Source organism: Myotis yumanensis, unplaced genomic scaffold (genome assembly GCF_028538775.1).
Source record: "Myotis yumanensis isolate MYYU_CA2020_CCGP unplaced genomic scaffold, mMyoYum1.0.hap1 SCAF_11, whole genome shotgun sequence".
Taxonomy (NCBI): domain Eukaryota; kingdom Metazoa; phylum Chordata; class Mammalia; order Chiroptera; family Vespertilionidae; genus Myotis; species Myotis yumanensis.
In genome coordinates this window covers 43217488-43239537 of record NW_027223762.1, presented here as the reverse complement: position 1 = coordinate 43239537, position 22050 = coordinate 43217488, and the positions used below count along the sequence as shown (strand labels likewise).

The window sequence follows — 22050 nt, the reverse complement described above, 5'->3', positions numbered from 1 at the left end:
GCTTCATACTAATTTTCCTTACAGAAGGGATAGCAATTAAAAAGGTAAAGGAAGAGGAGGTATAGAATATAATAAAATATGTCTAGAAGTTTGTGCACTTTTTGTCTTACTATTGTCTGAATTTTATCTGGTTTAATTTGTGATCTTCAACTCAGGGGATCTTGTTTCTTGAACGGAATAAAAAATAAGTCAGTCTATTCATTTGTGAAAAAGGAATCTTAGGAAGAAAGAGCAGATGGTTGGAGCCCTTATGCTTCTTCCCCAGCTGGGAAGGATACTGTTTTCAAATGTTATTTCCATTGTGTTTAATACTGCTCAAGGGCCTGTTTCCAGCACCTTTTTTATTTGGCCATGTGTTTTTCCCAACTCATGGTGCAAAAGGGAACTCTGGTCAAGACTTTGATTATAGGAATTAACCAGGCATTGTAACTAACAAGATTAAAAACCTTCTCAGACAGATTTTATTAGTTTTTTTAAAAAATTCAAATACTCTGGTTCGAAATAACTTTATGAACTAAAATTAGGCTGTCCCATTTCATGGCTGATGGAGAGAAAGGACTTAGAGGGGTTGTCATTTTATATGGTATGCTAGAGGCCCAGTACATGAATTCGTGCACCAGTGGGGTCCCTTGATCTGGCTGGCGATTGGGGCCAATCAGGGCCATCTTGCCCTGTCCCAATCGGGGCCAATCGGGGCCGGCCGGGGGGACTGCGGGAGGTTGGCTGGCCGCAGGAGGTTGGCTGTGGGAGTGCACTGACCACCAGGGGGCAGCTCCTGCATTGAGCATCTACCCCCTGGTGGTCAGTGTGCGTCATAGTGACCGGTCGACTGGTCGTTCGGTCGCTTAGGCTTTCATATATATATATATATATATATATATATATATATATTCCCTGACAGCAAAAGCATTTCAGTTATTAGTATTGTTTTTAACAAATTAAGGCCACAGTATTGTTGTGAGTGCTGTTTTCTAGGAAATCCATAAACAGGTGTTCAGAGGAACCCTTTTCTAACCAAACTACATTGCCATCTCCTTTTTCTGAGCTCTGAAGCACAGAGCTATGGGTTTTATTTGTAACTCCTTACCTGAGGATATTTTTTCCATTGCTTTTCAGAGAGAGAATGGAAGGGAGGGAAAGGAAAAGTGTGTGTGTGTGTGTGTGAGAGAGAGAGAGAGAGAGAGAGAGAGAGAGAGAGAGAGAGAGAAACATTGGTGTGAGAGAGACACATCGACTGGTTGCTACTGGCTATCTCTTGCATGTGCCTTGGCCAGGGGTGGAGAGCAAATCCACAACCCAGGTACATTCCCTTGACCAGGAATTGAACCCATGACCTTTCTGTGCCTGGGCTGATGCTCTACCCACAGAGCAACACAGCCAGGGCATAGAGCTAGTTTTTAATTATCCAAACTTATGTGGTTAACAATTTTATATATTTGGTTAAAAGTATAGATTTGCCTTAAGCACAGCCCTCCGTGTTTGACAGATACTTTCATTTGCCACTCAATAGATTATTCTATGTGTAAACACATATTAGAATTTCTTGTCAAGAGATTCATCCACTAAACCCCAGTTGAAAGCCTATATTATATCAGTTTTTATGCTTGCAATTCAAAGACTTGTAAGACAAGCTCTCACCTTTAAGAACCTTAGAACCTAATGAGCATGACAGACTAATCAGTGATTATATTATCACACCGTGGTAGAGCTGTGCACGTAGGGTTTTGTGTGTGCAAAGAAGCATCTGCGTCACACTGAGATAAATTTTGAGGGTGAATATGGGTTTGGTAAATGAGTGAGGATGAAATCCTCTTCTAGGCAAAGAGGGTACTGTTTCAGGGATTGAAGATTTGTATTGAAAGAAGTACAGGTAGTTCATTGAAGCCTCAGTGAAGGGTATATTTGTGGAAATTCGTTGAGAGATAAGAGCAAAGCGGTATGCTGTAACTAAATCATGATGGGTTTTATATAATAAATGAAAGGAATTAGAATTTTATTCTTAAAGCTAATGTTGAAGGTTAATGTCTCAGTGTTGTGTGTATCAAGAGTCATGGGTGCAGCCTTTCCCTGATAGCAGTCAGACAATCAGTTAAGGGACAGCCAGCCTGGAGGTAGGGAGCCCACACTGAAGATAACAAACTTGAAGCTAAAAATGAAAAACCATGACTTTTCCATTGTGTTTTGTTCCCCCCTCCCCCTCCCCCTATAATTGGCATGATCTAAGAGAGTGGTAGGATGAAAGGGGAAGGGAATATGGGTGATATTTGGAAAGGAATATTAATAACAATAATTTGAGTGCTTCTTATTTGTCAGATCCTGTTCTAATAAGTGCTTTACATGAATTATCATTTTATTGTTTATAACAAATTGAGGTAGTACTATATTGTCCCTATTTTACAAGTGAGGAAATGAGGTAAAGAGAGGTTAAAAAATGTAATGTGCCCAAGGTCACATAGGTAGTGATGGGCAGAGCTAGGATTTGAACCTAGGCAGACATACTCCAGAGCACATGATTTTTATTTACTTATCTTTTTGAAAGAATTTCAGACCTAAAGAAAACTTGCAAAAATAGTACAAACAAGTCTATTATACTTTATCCAGATTGCTCAGCTATTAACATTTTACCATATTTGCTTTATTCTCTCTGTACATATAATTATACATATTATTTTTTTTTCCAAATGATTTTAGAGTTATGTAGACATAATGCCCCCTTTAAAAAATGCACTATCTTAGATAATCACACTAGAGGCCCGGTGCACGACAATCGTGCACTGGAGGTTGAGGCGGGGAGGGAGGGGAATCCCTCAGCCCCGCCTGCATCTGCTCACAGTCCAGGACCCCTGGGGGGATCAGTTCATTTACAACTTTAGTACCATCAGTGAGGTCCCATGGGTTTACTAGTTCTTTAATGTCAGAAATGTTATTCTTTCTCCCAAACGTCCTTCTCTCATTGTAAATAAACTCTCCCAAACAAGCAATCTTAACAGATTACAACTAAATTCTTTGTTTATATAAAAAATTATTTTTAGAACTATTTAAGTACTTAATCTGGGTCCCATAAACTGTAGGTCTTAGAGGTTCAGTAGCTGTCTAAAATTATGTGCAATATTATATGTGTTTGCAAGTACTTCTGGGTAGAGAGTTCATACCTTTTATTATGGTTTATAATAGTTGATAGCCCAGAATAAGTTTGAGAATTACCCTGTTAGTTAACTTCTAGAGGAAAGAGATTACATCTTGAGGTATTTCTTTGTGTCTTATGAAATCCTAGTAGGCAGTTAGTTAATGAAGTGCAGTTAGTTATTACTCACATTGCACACCAATTTGATGTGTGCACTTGCACATGTTAGTATATCTATGTTCCTCATGTAAGTAGACTGCTTTTGTGTATGTTTTAGCTATTAGTTTGCTCCAGTTTCTTAATAAGCAACATTATCTCCTTCCCATTGCCAACTCTTCCAGGGAGCCAGTGCCTATCCAGCCACCCTGTTTCACTACTGGACAGTGAAATTAGATTGTTCACTAGTGGCAGCAGCATTTATAGGCATTAAAACAGGAATTGGTAATTGTGTTACAGATGTTCAGCAAGCCACATTTCATGACCAGCTTTGTAAAAAAAAATTGAAAGTGTGAACAGCTGTTGGTGCATTGCATTTGCATTTCTGAAATTTCAAGTGAAAATTAAACATTAGCAGCTGCAGATAGATTCCTGCAATTGACCTAGTGCCTCAGGGTAAGCAATACATTGATGTCTATGGGCTGTCAGGGTCCTAGTGAGAACTGTGGGGAGAGGGAGACTTTAAGAGATGAAAATAGATTTGTTATTCTTTTAAATTTTTGTTCTTCTTCTTTTTAAAATCTAGATAGTTTTACCTGAATCTAGCAATTCCTGTAGTCACGGAAGGATCTTTTGACACAGGAATTCTAGTGGTTGATTGTCCTTAGACCATGCATGCCTTAAAAAATATTAAAGTATTCCTCCCATGGATTGCCCATCTTTTTTTATTTTGTCTATTCTGAATTGTATGTCTTAATGAGATTTTAATTCTGCCTTTGAATGTGCTTGGGTTTCTTCCTCTGTCTTCACTTAAAGCACTATTGAGGAACTCTTTTATGAGATCCAAATGCTTGAGGGCAGAATTAAACGTTATTGATGAAATTACTTTAAGCCCAGTTCTCAGAACATGTATTAGTAAAATACTTTTTTCTCTCTAGGAGTTTTGAAGTAAACTGTCAAGGAATATACTACTGGTTGACTTGCTGGCCCACTGAAACTCAATTTCTAATGTTTTGGAGAGGGTCTAAATAAAGTATTAAACAGGATTAAAAGTGTGAAGAGTAGACTTGAAGGTGTTGAGTGCCTGAAGCTACAGAAGAAAGAGTTGAGGAGGAGCTGAATATGATCAGTCCTTACTATTTTGAGCAACTATCCTATATAATAAAAGCCTAGTATGCTAAGTGTCCAGTTGTCCAGTTAATCAATCAAAGCATAATATGCTAATGATATGCTAAGGCAGCTCAACCACTCACTATGACATGCACTGACCACCAGGAGGCAGATACTCCGACCGGTAGGTTAGCTTGCTGCTGGGGTCTGGCCAATCAGGACTGAGTGAGGTGGGCCGGATATGCTCTGGAGCCCTCCTGCGGTCTCTCCCCAGCTGGCCAACCTCCTGCGTCCCTCCTCGCCCCGATTGTGCACCGGTGGGGTCCCTCGGCCTGGCCTGCGCCTTCTCGCAATCCGGGACCCCTCGGGGGATGTCAGAGAGCTGGTTTCGGCCTGACCCACAGGCCAGGCCGAGGGACCTCACTGGTGCACGAATTCGTGCCCCGGCCTCTAGTTTCTTATAAGTTTGAAGGTACTAAGCTATCTTTTACTTCCCTGCATTTATTCTCACACCTGTTGTGCTATAGGAAGGAAGGCTTAGGGTTTATGGTCTGCCAGCTGAGAATCAAGTTAGAGATTAGGGCTGTATGGATTCTGAAACACAATATATCCCAGGAGTTAATAGATTTTTGGTCTACTCATTTAAAATAAAATAAATCATTATTGTTTAAAGTGTTACATTTGTCCCTTTCCCCCCATTGCTCTATCATCCCTTTCTCCCCCAAACCTTCACCATCCACTGTCTGTGTCCTTGTGGTCTACTCATCTTAATAAGAAAGGCAAATTAATGTTTTGTCTGGAATGGCTTTATTTAGAAAGAAAGACCTTGAAGACCTTTTAGTCCAAGATTCTGTGTATTTAGACATTCTGGTACTAAGACTTACTGGTACGTATGATAAGAATAATGTCATTTCAATTTTTCTTGTATCTGGTACATTTGGTTTCCAGAGCATTAGATGTGTCATAAGGTGGGTTAACCCAGAACTACATTAAAAAAAAAATTCCTTCCTTGTTCTGGAACCAAGATAGTTATGCAGTCAGTGGTAGTATCTTCTTCAGCTGCCTAGGAGGTAGGAAAATCTTGTGATCCCAGTCATTTCTCAAGAGTACAGTTGACATCTAAATAGATAGGGATGATTTTTTCTTGCCTTCTTTTAGTTAGAGGTATTGCCTCTGTTTTGGAAATAGAACTTGGTGGCTCCCCCTCCACTCTCAACCACTAGACCTGTTAATCTTATTGAAGACTTCAGATTTTATGTGCAGTCTGTGCAGGTAGCCAGATGCCATATGCTGTTAATTTCTGATTCCATGAAGGCCAGACCATACAGCTGGAAATGATTGAAAGGAAAAGCACGTTCTTTTGTTTAACAAGACAAAGCCTATTGTGTACTCTGCTTCTGATGCTTAAAAGATTTTTTTTTAACTGCATACTATGTAGGGCTAAAAGTTTTGAACTCTTCACTTCAGAAATTACTTTTCCAGACAAAAGAGCAAAACAATGTTTATTTAAATTGTTCTCTGGAACATGACTGATAGTGTTTACAACATTTCTATGACATTTTGATCCAGTGGGGAGTACTTGGAGAGGTATTTAAAGTGCTTTTCACTAAATCAGATGCTTTGTAGTGTTTGAACCTTTTTAAAAAATCATTTGAGAAGTTGAATTGAGAGAAAGAAAATGGCCAGGGCACTCTCTTAAGACTCAGAATGACTTGTCATAAGCAAAACAGATTTTTTCCCCCCTCAAAAATTGAAAACCTACTTAAAACACACACACAACTAGAATGAGTTGTATACATATTGGTTTAGAGCTTTGTCTATTCATGTTGGCCTTTTTATCAGGGCCGTTTTCCAGGTTCTACCTTCTATTGAGTGAGAATTTCTTTGGAAAAAGCCACTGAGGTGTGTGTGTGTGTGTGTGTGTGTGTGTGTGTGTTTAAGTTCTACTACACACAAAGTTATAGCTTTATTCAGGTACTAGGGACATATTAGTAGAACAGAGGAAAACACCACATAAGTGTTTGTATTGATCCAAAGATAGAGTATTTATAGAAAAATTTTTATTTTGTGCATTGTTTTTTCTAATCCTGATGTTTGACATTTTATTTCAAGGCATTTAACTGCTTGAAACTACCTCAGGGGATCTGATGAACCATAAGCAATTAACTCAGTTTGCAGTCAGTTACTTAAAGAAAGTCCTAGTTTTAATGTTGGATTTTAAAAAGGAGATTCTGTGTAAAACATCAGACTAATAGATGCTTAAATGCTGTCTTTAAACTGGGAAAGATCTTGTTTAGTCTTTAATATATTTTTAATCATCTCTGCTTTCCTTCCCTGTTAGGCTTACATAATATTCAACATTAGCCATATACCTCTCTAGGTAACTTCAACAAAGCCCAGGAAATGACTCAGCTTGAGTCATATGCTCAATCTTAAACTAAGACCACAAGAATGGGGTACTCTGGCTAGCCGGAATTGTGTGGGCATCCCTGTGATGGGGAAGGCAGAGATGACAATAACATCATTTATTCAATAAATACCAAAACCCTACACTCCAGATCAGTTGAATCTGAATTACTGAGGATGGGCCTGGGCATTTATATATTTTCCCATCACAACTGATTCGAGTATGTATTCAAGCTTGATAAGTACTGATGCAGGCCTTGAGAGTTAGTGTAAAGGTTTACTTTTCAGTGAGAAGGAAACCACTGGTGGGTTTTAGTCCCTTCAGAGATCTAAGAATAGATGGCTTTTTAAAAATTCTTTGGATACATTGCTGTCACTGCTATGTGGAATATAGACATATAGAGTGTAAGTGTGAATAAAAAGACCAGGTAGTAGGGTATTTTAACAATACACGCACGAGAAGATTGTGAATTAGACTAGGCATTGAGGTGGAGATGTTGAGAAGGTTTATATTCTGGATTTAGTATATTTTGGGTATAGAACCAATAGGTGGACTGATTGGATTGTAGGATAAAGTGATATCAAGAATGACCTTTAAGGCGTTGGTTTGAATGGTTGAAAGAATGTAATTACTCTTTACCAAGGTGAAGAATGTGGGTGGAGTGGGTTTTGGTAGAGGAGGAGAGGCTGGGAGAGGCAGTCAGGACTTTGATTTTATTTATTTATTTATTTTTATTTATTTATTTATTTATTTTTTAAATTAAATCTTTATTGTTCTGATTACATTTGTTCCTCTTTTTTTCCCATAACTCCCCTTCTCCCAGTTCCCGCCCCACCCTCCGCCGTCACTCCCCACCCACTGTCCTCATCCATAGGTGCACGATTTTTGTCCATTCTCTTCCCGCATCTCCCATTCCCCTTTCCCGCCCCCCCGAGAATAGTCAGTCCATTCCCCTTCTATGTCCCTGATTCATTGTAATCACCAGTTCATTCTGTACATCAGATTATTTATTCACTTGATTCTTAGATTCACTTGTTGATAGATGCATGTTTGTTGTTCACAATTTGTATCTTTACCATTTTCTTCTTCCTCTTCTTAAAGGAAACCTTTCAGCATTTCGTATAATACTGGTTTAGTGGTGATGAAGTCCTTTAGCTTTTCCTTATCTGTGAAGCTCTTTATCTGACCTTCAATTCTGAATGCTAGCTTTGCTGGATAAAGTAATCTTGGTTGTAGGTTCTTGGTATTCATCACTTTGAATATTTCTTGCCACTCCCTTCTGGCCTGCAAAGTTTCTGTTGAGAAATCAGCTGACAGTCGTATGGGTATTCCCTTGTAGGTAATTGAGCCTCTTTCTCTTGCTGCTTTTAAGATTCTCTCTTTGTCTTTTGCTCTTGGCATTTTAATGATGATGTGTCTTGGTGTGGTCCTCTTTGGATTCCTTTTGTTTGGGGTTCTCTTCGCTTCTTGGACCTGTAAGTCCATTTCTTTCACCAGGTGGGGGAAGTTTTCTGCCATTATTTCTTCAAATAGGTTTTCAATATCTTGCTGTCTCTCATCTTCTGGCACCCCTATTATTCTGATATTAGTGCACTTGAAGCTGTCCCAGAGGCTCCTTACACTATCTTCACACTTTCGGATTCTTTTTTCATTTTGCTTTTCCAGTTGGGTGTTTTTTGTCGAATCTTTGGTTTGATTCTTGTACTCCTCTGGTCTGCTATTTGGTATAATATTCTTTATTTCAGTCCGTGTATGCTTACTTTCTAATTTCTTTATCGTAGCATCAAGGGTCTCATTAGTTTTCGTGAGGCTCTGCTCAAGTTTATAGCAAGCCCTCAAAATTGCGATTCTTAGCTCCATATCCTCCATTTCTGTCATGTTTTTTTGTCTCCGCATCTTTTATGCTTTCTTGGTGCACCCCCTTGTGGTCTTTGTGCGCAGTCTTGTTCTAGCCAAGCCTTAATTGTAGTTAACACTAGAGGGATTTGACCACCAGGCCGACTGGCTGTAGGAATCAGCTGTGTGGAAAACGTCTGTCTTCTGGGGAGGCGCTAATCCAGCCTTTGCCTGAGGCGATCGGCAAATGGCTGTTCGCAGGGTTTGGGCGGGGCGGGCTCAACAGGGCGGGCGGAGGGAGCAGTTATGGCCGCTCTCAGTCCCGTTCCCAGAGGCTCTGCTTCTCAGAACCCCGGCAGCCGCTGCAAACCTCGGAGAGAAAGCTGCTCTCAGGTTCCAACTGATGCCGGATAATCCCGCTTCTCCCGTTTGAGTCTGGGTCCCTAGAGACTCGCCCGGATCTGGAGCCCAGAGTCTGAGACTCACTCTCGACCGAAAACGACAACCGAGCCCTCAGCCACCAGCCCGCTTTCGCGCGCACCTTGGTACCTTTGTATTTTCCACACTGCGCCTCCTCTGAGCCTCGGTTTGCTATTCTCTTTCCTTCTAGTTGTAGAGTCTCTCTTCAGCCAGCCTTCCTGTGGTTCTGGGTGATGTCCGTTCCGTCTTTTAGTTGTATTTTTGAAATGGTTGTTTGCGGCAGCGGTCTCCGGTGTGTACCTACACCGCCATCTTGGTCTCCTCCAGGATCCAGGACTTTGATTTTGAGATGCCTATAAGACATCCAAGTAGAGATGTTTAGAGGAATGATTGCATTTATGAATTGGGGATTCAGGGAAGAGGCTAAGCTGGTCATATAATTTTGAGACTCATCATAGAATCAGTCACCTCAAGAATAGTGTAGATAAAGAAGAGGTCCAAGGACTGAGCACAGGAATCTTTCCGACATTTAGAGGATGAAAAAAGGAGGTGTAGTCAGCAAAACAGATTAAGAATATCATTCAGTGAAGAAACAGAAGCCCCTCCGGTGTGGCTCAGTGATTGAGTGTGACCTATGAACCAGGAGGTCACGGTGAGATTCCAGGTTGTGGGCTCAATCCCCAGTAGTGGGCGTGCAGGAGGCAGCCAATCAATGATTCTCTCTCATCATTGATGTTTCTATCTCTCTCTCTCCCTCTCCCTTCCTCTCTGAAATCAATAAAAACATTAAAGAATACAAAACAAAAAGAAACAGGAAAGCTAAAAGAGAGAAGTGTTCCAGGTTCTTCCATAATGAAGGTTTTCAGTGTGAGGGGGAGAGCAAGTTCCTGAAAAGAAAGATTGTTGGGCAAATAGTGTCATATTACAAAGGGTCTTAAATGCCATTTTGAAGAATTTGTTTTTTTTTTTTTAGGGGCATGGCAAGTTTGTGTTTTAGGCAGACTTACTGGTAAGTAGTGTGATGATAGCCAGATTAAACAAAAACGGATCTAATTGAGAGACTATTGTAGAATTTCATGGGAGATATGGTATAGATTAATGTACTGGTTCAACCCTGTCGGACCTAATGCTGCCGTTTTGTAAGGAATATTTTGTAATGCCCTCTTTACAATCCTGAAATAAAATTCGTAGATAATAAAATCTACCTATGTACATAATTCAAAAACAAATATAATACCCTTAACTGTAATATAAAGGAGAAATAAATTGAAAGTTATTTACAGGAAAATATTATTATAACATAAAATCTGTATTATGAAAAAACTTATTGACTTGGAAAATATTGCGACTACAACCCATTCTGATGTTGAATGAATTAGAAACAGGCTGGTTTGTTTTTAAAATTATTTTTAATAGTGTCTTTTACACAGCAACAGTTTTTAATATCAATGAAGTTCAGTTTTATTAGAATAAAAAAAGAGGATTATGATTTTAGTGCCATGTCTAAGAACTCTTTGCCTAATCCTAAGCATGAAGAGTTTCTTCTATAAATCTTTTACAGTTTTAGGTGCAATTAGGACTGTGATCATTTTCAGTTAATTTTTGTATAAGGTATAAGATTTAGTTCAAAGTCTGTTGTTGTTTGTGTATGGATGTCCAGTTGTTCCAACACTATTCAATGAAAAGACTTTTTCTTTTTTGCCATTGAATTGTTTTTGCAACTTTAAAGTCAAATGGCCCTAATTGTGTGAGCATATTTCTGTCATTTTTGTTTCATTGATATGTGTATCTGTCCCTTCACCATAACACACTGTCTTGGTTACTGTCACTTTAAAGTAAGTTTTAAAATCTGGTCTTATAATTCCTTCCACTTGATTTTTCTTTTTCCAAAATTAAACAAATTCTAGTTCCTTTGCCTTTCCCTATAAATTTTAGAACCAGCTTTTCTGTATCTATAAAAATATCCTGCTGAGATTTTATTTGTTTCCCCTCTGATTTCAATTGTAATTCACGGAATTTGGTTTATTTTGGGGAGAATTGAATCTTTATTTTGTTGGGTCTTCTAATCCATGAATATGGTGTGTCTCCATTTAATTGATTTCTTCTATTAGCATTTTGAAGTTTTTCAGTATATGGATCTTATATATGTTTTGTCAGATTTATAGCAATTATTTCAAATTTCTTTTAAACTTTATAAATGATACCAGATTTTTTGTTTTCCAATTGTTTATTGATAAGAAATGCAGTTGATATTTGTGTGTTGATCTTATATTCTGCAAGCTTGCCAAACTCACTTATTTGTTGTAGAAGTTTTTATTGTTGTTGTATCTTTAGATTCTTGGTATGTTCTAGGTAGATAATCATGTCAACAGTGAATAGTGACAGTTTTAACTTTTTATTTCTGATCTGTATGCTTTTAATTTCTCATTTTTAGCTTATTGAATTGACTAGTTACTTTTCAGCTCCCTGGGGCTTTAACCATTTTTTAAAAAAAAGTCCTGCCCTAACTGGTTTAGCTCAGTGGATAGAGTGTCGTCCTGCAGACTGAAAGGTTCCAGGTTCGATTCCAGTCAAGGGCATGTACCTTGGTTGCGGGGATATCCCTAGTAGGAGGTGTGCAGGAGGCAGCTGATCGATGTTTCTCTCTCATCGATGTTTCTAACTCTCTATCCCTCTCCCCTCCTCTCTGTAAAAAATCAATAAAATATATTTTTAAAAAAATCCTTTGGCTAGAAAGCTGGGGCTTTTGTTACTCTACTTTGCTGTGGACTTACCAACTGCCTCCTTATCTTGAGCTGGACAGGGGAGGACAGAAAAAGAAACAAGCACTGGGGTTTGGCCCTACCCTCTTAGAACCACAGCTCCACTGTATGGAGAGAGAGGATCCTCTCAGAGCTTCAACTCTTATGGGTGCTCATTAATGAACACTGCCACTATTGCTTGGAGATTATAGGCTGTGGTGGGATGGAGAAGAGAGGAAAAAAAAGGGGAGATGTTTCCGTAGTCGCTGAGTATTAGATTTTCCCTTTCCTGCTCCTTGAGCCAAAACCAGAGAGCTGGTTTGGGAGCTTTATTGCCCACCTCCTCATTTCTGGTATGTTGTGTTCAGGGTAAGAGATACCAGAAGAGAAAAAAAAGGTAAATTTACTGTCAGTTTGGTGGTACTTCAAATTCTGGTCTTCTTCCCCATTCAGCCTGCTATTATTTATTTTTCAAAGTCCTCAAGTAAGATAATCCATGCCTTCTGTTCAGAGTGTATAGATATATTCAGTGGAAGAAATAGGTTTGAGTATACTTACTTCGTTTACCTGGAATTTGGCTCCATGAATGGAACTTTATAGAGACTGAGCTAAACCATCTCTCTTCTGTGAATTGGACAGATACATGCAAAAATATGAAAGTAGACCACCAACTTACACCATACACAAAAATAAGTTCAAAATGGATAAAAAGACTTAAACATAAGATGGGAAACCATAAAAATTTTAGAAGAATCATAGGCAGCAAAATATCAGACATATCTTGTAGCAATATTTTTACCAACACATCTCCTAGACAATGGAAACTAAGGAGAAAATAAACAAGTGGGAGTACATAAAAATAAAAAGTTTCTGCACTGCAAAAGAAACCATCAACAAAATAACAAGAGAGCCCACTGCATGGGAGGACATATTTGCCAATGCTACATCTGGTAAGGATTTAATCTTCAACATTTATTGGGAACTCATACAACTTAACAGAAGGAAAATTAACAATCCAATAAAAAAATGGGCAAAGGACCTCTATAGATACTTTTTGAAAGTGGACATACAGAAGGCCAAGAGACATATGAAAAAATGTTCAAAGTCACTAATCATCTGAGAGATGCAAATCAACACAACAATGGGGTACCATCTTACACCTGTCAGAATTGCTATCATCAACAAATCAACAAACAGACAAGTGCTGGCGAGGATGTGGAGAAAAAGGAACCCTCGTGCAGTGCTGGTGGGAATGCAGACTGGTGTAGCCATTGTGGAAAACAATATGGAGTTTCCTAAAAAAATTAAAATTGGAACTCCCAATTTGACCCAGTAATCCCACTTTTAGGAATATATCCCAGGAAATCAGAAACACCAATCAGAAAGCATATATGTATCCCTATATTCATAGCAGCACAATTTATCATAGCTAAGATTTGGAAGCAGCCCAAGTGCCATCAGCAGATAGGTGGATTAAAAAACCATGGTACATCTGCACAATGGAATACTACGCTGCTGTAAAAAAGAAAGAACTCTTACCATTTGCAACAGCATGTATGGAACTGGAGAGTATTATGCTAAGCAGAATAAGCCCATCGGAGGAAGAGAAATATCACATGATCTCACTCATTTGTGGAATATAATAAACAACATAAACTGATGAACAAAAATAGATACAGAGACATAGAAGCATTGAACATACCAACAAACCTCAAAGGGAAGGCAGGGAAGAGTGGAAGGGGGGTGTAAGAGGTCAACCAAAGGACTTGTATGCATGCATGTAAGCATAACCAATGGACATAGATAGTAGGTGGGTGAGGGCATGTGCTGGGGGATGGGAGTGGGTGAGGAGAGGTCAATGGGGGAAAAAGGAGATATATGTAACATTTTCTGAACAATAAAGAATTTAAATTAGAAAAAAAGAATGAGCTTGTGATGTTGCCACAGTTATAACTGAAAAATTCTGTGATAGTACAATTAATAGGCAAATGCACTGATGGAGACAAAGTTGTTACTGAATCATGATAACATTTGTACACTGTTCCTGAAGGGAATTCCAAGGATACTGTAGATAATTCTTTATCTGTGTCATCAGAAAGCTCCATTTCTATAATTTTTTAATTAAAGGGAATTTAAAAAAAGCTAGTTTTCCTAAGGCTAAGAAAGGAAAGTGTTTTCTGAATACTAGTATACAAATGTCACAGGACATATGTGCAATAAATATTTATTGTTAACTGTACTCAAGGTAATTAAATAATTACAGGCTTTATTTCTTTCAGTTTTTTTATTAGGTAAATCAGAGTTTTAAAGAATTAGAATGGGCCCTGGCCGAGTAGTTCAAATGGTTAGGGTGTTGTCACTGTACACCAAGGTTTGGGGTTTGATCCCTGGTCAGGCCACATATAAGAAGCAACCAATAAATGCATGAATAAGTGGAACAACAACTAATACTCTCTCTCTCTCTCTCTCTGTCTCTCTCTCTTTCTCTCTCTCTCTCTTTCTCTCATCAATCAATAAAAAGAATTAGGATGGTATGTACTGCCTATCTGCAGACTGAATTTTAATAATCAGTTTCATTCTTACTCTAAAAAAAGTTTACAAAAAGGAGAGAGTAAGATACAGTAGTAAAGGAAACTTGTACCAGTTTATGCTGTGACTCCTTATTTTGAATTTTTTCCAAACTGATCAACATGGGATAGATCTTTTGCTGTTTTCAAATTGCCTAACCTTTTTGTAAGCTAAGGCTTTTTAGAATTTAACATTACAAATACCTTAGGTTCATTGGCATATGCAGAACAAATGTGAATCAAACACAAAAATGATTCTTTCAAGAATTTTTTTTATTGATGTGGTAGCAATATCTACACTGTTTACAATAGCGAGCTAAATGGGATTTTGGGTATGCTGAGAAGCTGACAGCTTGTGGGTCTTAAACAAAATAATGTCTTTTGTGGGATAAAAGAAGAAGAGATGTGTTCTTGAAATGATTATTTATAAATTATTTGAAATCTTGTTCTGCTTCCAACTTAGGAGGCATTTGCCAGCACTGTGGTCACTGCACTAGTGAAATTTTGGATTCAAGAAAAACCTCACAGAAGTCTGTTTGCATTTGAATAACAAGATAAAGAACCCAATATAGGCTTGGGAAAAGAATATATAGTTTTGCACAATTCTTTCACTTTCTTTCTTATGGTAAAGTAATTAGTAATTGGAATAAAAAAATGTGGAAATTCAGTGAAAAGTGTGGAAAGGATTTTGCTTGTTGTTATGCAGTGTGTAGCAGTTCACTTGATTGAAGGACAGAGATCCCTATGGAGAGATATTTGCTCTTGTGTGATTTTATTTTCTTCAGAGGGAGGATAATATCCCATTTTAGGTGTTTTTTTTTTTTTGAATTTGGGATATAGTCAAAAGTCTGAATTATTTTTATATTGTATATTTTCCAGTTTGTTTATTAATTAAAAAATATTTTTATTGATTTCAGAGAGGAAGGGAGAGGGAGAGAGATAAAAACATCAGTGATGAGAGAGAATCATTGATCAGCTGCCTTCTGCATGCCTCCTACTGGGGACCAAGCCTGCAACCAGGGCATGTTTCTTGACTGGGAATCGAACTGGCACCTCCTGGATCATAGGTGAATGCTCAAGCACTGAGCCACACCGGCTGGGCAGTTTGTTTATTAATTTATTGTATGTTTCTGCCTACTTCCAAAATAATTTGAAATACTCTGGGAAGAGACATAGAACTACAAATACTGAGGATAAACAAACAGTAACATAGTAATGATAATGATGGTGAATTGCAGACAAAACTAAAAGGAAGAGTAAATAATTGTACCAGGAAATTGATCTACAGAAAGTTATTCTATTTCTATATATAATCTTACTCTGAATTTTTCTATCAGCCAAGCTTTAAAAAGACAAACATTGATTGCATAAATTTTATCATTATCTGATAAAAAGAATATAACTTTCCCCCTGGCAGTTTCTAAGAGAATGCAAAGCACAGAACTTAAAAAAATAAATAAGTAAAACCAATAAAACTTTCAATTATTGGGGAGAAGGGGGTTGCACAATAACTATTTTCACCAAAGGTTATCCATTTATGTCTATTAAATTTTATAGGCCAAGATATCAGAAAATAGATACATTTCAAGTTGGGAGCCTTTGCAAAATATCTTAGACATGGTTAACTAAGTTCAATATTATTAAATTAGAAAAACACTTTCTACATAAAAATGAAATTTTCAATTTTGGACATCATGCTTTCAGCAATTACTTGAATCTGTTATATATTGCAGTGCTCATTTTAGGTTTTGGATGCTGAAATTTCTCCATGTTGGTCTCTTATTTTGATTAGTTTTGTGTTTGACTGATGAATGCATCTTTGATACTTTTTCAGTAACTTTGCATGGGATGGAATTTACATGGATGAAAATCTTATGGAACTATTGTGTATCTGAAGACTTTTTTCCTCCTCTAACAAATAACTGTTGAATAGAGAATTCTTGTGTCACATGTTCATCCCCCCCAGAATATATTTATTTTCCTCCATCATCTTCTTACATTTATGGTAAAAGTCTTTTATATCTGCTTAATTGTTCTTTTTAGATTGTCTTTTAAAAAATCTATAAAGAATTTAAAAACATTGATAGTTTTGAATAAGTTAGCATATAGTTATTCATAATATGTACTTGTAATTTTTATTGACTTTGATATTTTCAAACTAATGAGCTAAGTGATCATAGTTATAATTATTTCTGCATAAATGTCTGATCCTAGCAGTGCTTTGTGTAGTGTGGTTACTAAAATCTGTTTGTTTAATTGAATCATTAATCTGATAATTCTGGACACTGAGTGTGTGTTGCATGTCAGTAAGAAAACTACATATGTTTTCCTGAGGAAGATTATTAGTTGAAGTATGGGTAATTTGTGAAACCTGTAGCAGTAGGATTTATACTTATACTTGGTTCTACATGTGCTACCAATGTTCAAAAGATAAATTATTTGTAAGAAGAGTGGATTAATTTATTATTCTATTTATAGTGTTTGTTTTCAATCAACATCCCTGTCTTTTTCTTGAAAAGTGTTTATGGTAGTTCATATAGAGTTAAACCTAAGGAAACAAGTTCAGCCTGTTTTCTGCTTAATTAAACTATAAAAATCATACAGCCACTAACTTGTTGAGAGAATTTTGTGGCTGGAACATTGTGGCAATCTTGATGTGTGGGTGATAACAGCTGTTGGGCATTATGAAATTACCTGCCCTCTGTGTTCAGCATGTAAACATTTAATGCATTCAGAAAGGGCAAAAGGACACTTAGCTGTTTAATTTACATCTCTGGAGAAGCCTAAATAACAAGACAAAATCAGACTTAGACTTTCTCCCTTTTCTAGTTTCTCCCTTTTCCCAAGCTGTGTGAATTTCCTTTGGGTTTTTCTTGGTTAACCTAGTTGAACAGAAACGTGAGAGAAACGAGGAAACTTACGTCAGGATTCGATATATACCCCTTTTGTGAATAAGATAAGACTTGCTGGAAGACAGTTGTTAAAGACTTCTATGTATATTGAAAGCTGTAAGAAAATCTAATGTCTAAAAGTGTGTCTTTTAAAATTAAATGCAGGATGTTGTGCAATGGTATGTTATCAAAGAACTATAATGCCTTTTTCCCCCCAGATTTTAAACCACTTTCACTAGCCCCATAGCCCTTTTGATGTTATTAATACTTAAGTTTAATTTAGATCCATTTCTAACAATGTTTTAATCATTGCTTACTAGAGGCCCGATGCACAAAGATTTGTGCAAGAATGGGCCTTCCTTCCCCTGGCTGCCGGCACCACCTTTGCTCCAGCCGGAGGTACCTTTCTGCCTTCCCACGCTTCCCAGAGGCCCAGAGTGGCTGGGGCCCATGCAGAACGCCTGCGTCGTTGCCATGGTGACAATGCAAGCATCCTGCCCCACCCCCAGCCACTCAGCACCTGTGTATGCAAATTAACTCACCATCTTTGTTGGGTTAATTTGCATGCTCACTCCCGATTGGCTGGCGGGCATCGTGAAGGTATGGTCAATTTGCATCTTTCTCTTTTATTAGTGTAGATGGAAGCTTGGTATATCCCATTGAAGCATATATATGTGAGGATGTATATTTGATAAAATCTGTTAAATTTTTGTCTCAAATGTTAGATATCAAATCAATAACTGCTCAACCAATATTATTTCCTTCTTTGTGTATTCAGGATTAGGGAATGAAAGTAGATGATTTTTTAAAAAAAATATATTTTATTGATTTTTTACAGAGAGGAAGGGAGAGGGATAGAGAATTAGAAACATCGATGAGAGAGAAACATCGATCAGCTGCCTCCTGCACACCCCCTACTGGGGATGTGCCCGCAACCAAGGTACATGCCCTTGACTGGAATCGAACCCGGGACTCTTCAGTCTGCAGGCCAACGCTCTATCCACTGAGCCAAACCAGTCAGGGCAAAAGTAGATGATTTTTTTTTTTTAAATATATTTTATTGATTTTTACAGAGAGGAAGGGAGAGGGATAGAGAGTTAGAAACATCAATGAGAGAGAAACATCGACCAGCTGCCTCTTGCACAACCCCTACTGGAGATGTGCCCGCAACCAAGGTACATGCCCTTGACCGGAATCGAACCCGAGACCTTTCAGTCCCCAGGCCGACACTCTATCCACTGAGCCAAACCGGTCAGGGCAAGTAGATGATTTTTAAAGTCTCTTTCAATTCAATGTCTGTTCAAAGACATTGGTCTAGCATACTGCTTTCTAGTAAAATGCAGAATGATTATAAAAGTAATTTTTCCTTTTATGCATAGAATTATATATATGGAATATTTTATAACTATATATGATACATACATAATATGTGTATATATACACATGTATATATGTAAATAAGCTGTATGTATGCATGTATATGTTTGTTGTATGTGTATATATACATAATAGCTTATTTTAATGGAATTTTTTTTCTCAGACAGCTAAGTAATAGAGACTGTAATTAGGTTGTTTAGTACCAACAAAAAGAAAATTTCTATCATTAGGTCATTGTTGATAGTTGCAAAGTTTTCCTTGGTTAATCAGGAAAAATTATAGTAAGAGTACCTTTTCTTTAGAAACTGTTATTGGCTAGAAAAGGCAGCATTATTTTGGTGAATTATTTGAATTTTTATTTAAGCCACTATGACAGACTTTTTGATGTGGTTTGCACTGTGGTAATAAAATCTGTTGAAAAGTTAGGATTTGTGAGTCTTCATCAGCTTTTCCTATCCATAAAGTGGTTAACATTTCCCTTAGTTTTCTAACTTTAATATTTTGCAGAATAAGGGTACCGAGGAATTGGTAATGGTCCTGCAGTTGTTGGGTAGTTTTGGATTGACCTGAGTAAATGTCATATGAAATTATAGTTAAGAGGCTGGGAGCTCTATCACTGATAATAGAATTTGGATTTTTTAAAAAAATATATTTTATTGATTTTTTTTTACAGAGAGGAAGGGAGAGAGATAGAGAGTTAGAAACATTGATGAGAGAGAAACATCGATCAGCTGCCTCCTGCACATCTCCTACTGGAAATGTGCCCGCAACCCAGGTACATGCCCTTGACCGGAATCGAACCTGGGACCTTTCAGTCTGCAGGCCGACGCTCTATCCACTGAGCCAAACCGGTCTTGGCTAGAATTTGGATTTAATACAAAGTCCAGCAAACTAGAAAGATGTGGATGAAAACTTGGTATTGATTAGAGAAAATAATGTGTATAAGCCATAAAGAAGATACAAATTCATTGGTTTATTAAAAGATGATTTCATTATAACTAAGTAGGGTTTATTATGGAATACAAATCTCTAATATTATAGAATAACACAATGTACTCTTTATTATTATCACCATTCAAAATTTAATAGAAATTCAATCAGTGGAATAAAAGAAGAATGTGAAATGAGTTGTGAAAAAAATAAAGAGAAGCAGACTTCCTTAAAGTGCAATGTAAGCCGTTTATTTGGGTAAGCCTAAGAAAATCAATTGGAAACTGATTTTAACTAATAAGAGAGATTTTGTGACTAGCTACAAAGATATAAAACAACTATTTACCATGTGCAAGAAATAACAAGTAGAAATATAAAATGGCAAAAAAGATCCTATATACAAGAGCACTGACAACAACTTACACGTACACTAACACATGTATATTTCCTAGGAATAAATAAAATACAATTAAACAATTAAGTTAAATTAACAAACTCACAAAGAAGATGCAGCATCTATGTGAAGAAGAAAACAATATTATTAAGGAACATCAAATAAAACTTTAATAAATGAAGAGACCATATTGATGGGTGGAAAATCATAAATTTAACATAGTTATATTGAATATCACAGTGAAATGGGATTCTTTTGGATAAAATTGAAAAAATGATCCCAGAATTTACTTTCTGTAGTAACTACAACCATATTACCATGAATAATGGTGTGTGGCTTTTGTGGTATGCATTTGTGATTTGTTGTGAACATATGAAAATACATAAAGCTATAACATACAGTAATGACAGACAAAGCAATAGATTAGAATAGAAAATACCTAAACAAACCATACATGATATAGGTGACATTTTAAATCACTTTGAAGACCAAAGGGTTTAGTGTGGCACACAAACACTACAGGTGGGTTAAAGAGGTAAATGTAAAAAACCATCAAAGTGCTAGACAATATAATTAACTCTATTAATCGTTGACTTCTAAACGTGATACCAGAAGAAGTATAACAATACCTGGGAAAAGTTTGATTCTTAGAAAATATTCTCCACCATTTCGTGAGGAAAAAGAATTTGGTTGATTCTACAGCAGAATTTAAATTCAGTATATGGGGGGGGGGGGGGGGGGGAGAATCTAATGACGGCCAATAAATCCTAGAAATATTTACTGAGGCAATGGAAAGTGCCAATTTTTGTTTTGTTTTAATTTGTAAAAAACCTTGGAGATGGAGAAGTATTGTAAAGAAAATAGGTAAAGGTGATTTCTGATGTTTATTTTGTCAATCAGTAAAATACAGATAATTATAGGACCTCAGACACTATGGGGATTTAAAACTAAAATTTCTTACCCTAGCAATCCCACTTCTGGGCATTTATCTGAAGAAACCCAAAACACTAGTTTGAAAGATATATGGCAGCATTTTTTTACAATTAGATATATTAGTAGAAACAACCCATGTCCATTGATAGATGATTGGATAAAGATGTGGTATATTATTACAATGGAATATTACTTGGCCATAAAAAAGAATGAAAACTTACCATTTGCTGCAACCTAGATAGACTTAGAGGGTATTTTGCTGAGTGAATTAAGTCAGAGAAAGACAAATACTATATGATTTCACTTATATGTGGAATTCAAAAAACAAAATAAGTAACCAAAACAGAAACAAACTCATAGGTACGGAGAACAAACTGATGGTTGCCAGATGGGAAGGGAGTTGGGTCGCTGGTAAAAAAGGTGAAGGGATTAAGAAGTACAAATTGGTAGTTACAAAATAGTCATGGGGATGTAAAGTACAGCATTGATAATATAGTTATTAATGATGTAATAACTATGCATGGTGTCAGGTAGGTACTAGACTTAACAGGGGATCATTTCATTTATAATAATAAAAGCATAATATGCTAATTAGACTGGAGGTCCTTTCAGACGATCTTCCGGACAAAGCCGGGGCTGCAGGGGAAGTCCGGGTCCCGGGTGCCAGAGGGAAGCTGGTGCTGGCAGCCAGGGGAAGGAAGGCCTATTCTTGCAGGAATTTCATGCATCGGGCCTCTAGTAAACTATATAAATGTCTAACCACTATGCTGTACACCTGAAATGAATATAGCGTTGAATATCAGCTGTAAATAAAAAATAAATTAAAAAAATATTCCTCCAAAAGAGCTGTTTGGATTTGAATATTGTTGATGGTAATAGTTTTCTAATTTCTAGGTAACCTCACCAATTTCCTCTCAAGATTTAAGAAATTTTAGCCCTAATCAATGGAGAAAATACTAATGTCAAAATCTGAGATGTTAATAATCAATATACAAAGAGCTATTTTGGGGTAACATAAGCCTAGCAAGCAATGTTGACTTAAATGAGTGATGTGTATCCTGTATAATCAGTAGAATGCAAGGTTTAACTTTCTCTGCAGCTGCAGGAGACATATTTAATTAATACTGAAGCAATTATCTTGACAAGTAAATCAAACTCAATTAG

General features: G+C 37.1%; 1 protein-coding gene across 3 annotated transcripts in view; it reads left to right on the top strand.

Annotated features, from left to right (window-relative positions):
- Positions 1-22050, top strand: part of EXOC6B (exocyst complex component 6B) — a 494441-nt gene that overhangs the window by 103990 nt on the left and 368401 nt on the right. The gene's annotated exons all lie outside the window — the stretch shown is intronic.